The 2,500-nt window shown below is 29.1% G+C and overlaps 1 protein-coding gene across 1 annotated transcript in view; it reads right to left on the bottom strand.

Moving 5' to 3' along the window:
• The window catches only part of LOC113800585 (armadillo repeat-containing protein 8), a 20,652-nt gene that overhangs the window by 1,570 nt on the left and 16,582 nt on the right, over positions 1-2,500 (bottom strand). Inside the window, 1 exon segment of the mRNA XM_070144042.1 lies at positions 1-2,500. This exon segment is cut by the window's left edge and continues 1,570 nt beyond it; it is cut by the window's right edge and continues 97 nt beyond it. The gene's annotated coding sequence lies outside the window, so the exon portion shown is untranslated.

The following is a 2,500-nucleotide window of genomic DNA, read 5'->3' as shown; positions in this document are numbered from 1 at the left end:
TAGTGAACTTGCTCTTTCAATCCCAAAAAACTAATTTTCATCATCCTTTAACTCCTACTAACTAGCTCATTCAATTAAAAAATCATCTTGTTTGGCTGGCCTTCCGTTTAACTTAGCACCTCTTTATCTTTAAAATTATATCAAAGATAAGATAGCTTACCATCGTATTAATCATATCAGCTATTAATTCATAAGGAAGTTATTCACATCTGAAAATGTTGTAAATAACTAAAATGATACTTAGCTGCAGAAAAAATATTCTTTAATGCATAACATTTCAATTCATGACTACACACAACATACTGTAAATTACCTTCCATTTTCAAAAATCATAATGCTTTCCTGCAAACTATAAAGGAATACTCAACATACTCATCAACTCAGTTCCTACATATTTTAATAAATCTCACTTCTGTAAATTATGAATTTCAAAATGAAATATTTTATGATATTTCTTGTGTAATCTTAACAATATCTAATTTGGCAATTCTTGATCTTTAGGTCAAACACAACTCAATTAATAATTAAAATTAAATCATATTTCCACAAGTTTGTACTTTCCAGGCTAATGCAATCTTAATAGATGCCAAAAAGTTAAAGAACCCTTTTTTAGAAGATATTAAAGAAAAAAAGTATGTTAATCTAGTCAACACATAGAAGCTACCAATTTGTAATCTTTTGCCAAGTGTAATTATAAACCATTTAAAGATTGTTTGAGTGAAAAACAAGGGTCTGACCTAATTATGTTCATGAAAAATACCGTTTAATGTTAAACACATAAATGTCTAATGAAGTGAATGATCATAGTAAATACATTTCAATTCAAAAGAACTTTCCTGTATTTCTAATAATCTTAAGAAACCGAACGGCCAATGTATCCAAGCATACCTTTTTACCCATCCATGGCAATTCGTTTCTTCAAACTAAGATAAAGAGAGAGTAATCGTATCTTTCATACATCGTAGGCTTATTATAGTGAAATAAGGAAGTTATTCATAATGAAAAAAATGAATGTGATAAACCCACCTATCAAACAATTAGGATTTATACATAGAGACAGTACACATATACTCTGCAATATGCTTAACACTGAACACCTAGACCTTTGAAATCCAAAGACTGACGAGTAAAAATAAAGGGATGAAAATACAAAATCTAATCCGCTTTCCACATAAAAATTTCACTAAAGGAAGAATATTCTCTTTTTCACATTCTTAGAAAATGGTTCACATTGACAGTGATGATACTTTAAATGCCATCTACCATGATATCTTTTTTTATGTTCCACTTTGCGCCTACCTTGGTAAACACTGTGGTAATAATCTACACTATCTTAGGTACGAAATTAATCAAATTCCTTTCCTGAAATCTACAAGTCGGTTACATTCATCAGATTCAAAATGGCAGCAATAAAAAGAAATAATTTGCTCTTCATATTCATACTTTTATAGCATGCTTAGGCAGACAGAAAATTCTGGCATAAAATGTAAACAATGAAAAAAATATATATATAATCAAATAATAATTCTTAAAAATAAGATTAATGATGTGATTGATGTAGACTGATAAAACTGAACAATGGAAATCAATTAGATGAAGATGATAACAACAATAAACAGGTAAGAATGATCAAAGCTTAACATCATAATGAAGTAAACCTCTTTCCTTGACTGTCGTCTCTACAATACATCTCATTTCTCACTTCACCTTCCATTAAAAATAATAAAAGTATGAATTACTTCATTTCCTTAGGCCAATTCTAAAAAGTGTTTTAATGTTGTACTTTTATTCTGCATACTTAAGAAATATCTTAATTTACAGAGTCACCTTTCCATAGAATTAATGTTGTGTATTCCACAACAAAAAGAACTGTAATTTTGCCAAGTCCACACTACTTCACCTGAATTTGTAAATATTGTTAAGCATAATATTCTTTAACAATTTGCTTCATACCCTCAGATATTAATACTTATGCAGTAGTGAGAAACATACTCTTTAATTTCCAGACAAAAAACATACCAAATAACAGTATTCTTCAACATTCCTTCAAAATAAAATCCATCTTGATAGACGTCAAACTATAGCTCAGTCATGGATGGCTTCCCTCTTCCCCCACCCCCTCTATCTTTGAGCACTTCATAAACAAAGCAAGCAAGGCTTATTATCAACAAATCAAATTTTGAGTAAGCTACATTAAATATATATATATATTGCTTACAAATCATTATGAACACTCACATATATTCACAAAAATAAAGGTAATAAACCCTTCTCTTAAATATGTATCACTTTTTTCTTCTTAACTGTAATAACTATATACATGTTTACATAAAGCATGAGCATCTAAACAAACAATAAAGCCTTTTAGTTGAACTAATCAACTGTACCATAAATCAAGTTATCTACATATAAAGGATATAATAATTTATTTCATCTATGGCCACCTTGATTAGCTTGATACTCAACATACACATCTGACAACCTAGTAAATAACCCATTA

This window comes from Penaeus vannamei, chromosome 31 (assembly GCF_042767895.1).
Source record: "Penaeus vannamei isolate JL-2024 chromosome 31, ASM4276789v1, whole genome shotgun sequence".
NCBI lineage: Eukaryota > Metazoa > Arthropoda > Malacostraca > Decapoda > Penaeidae > Penaeus > Penaeus vannamei.
This window is presented reverse-complemented; position numbering and strand designations above follow the sequence as displayed.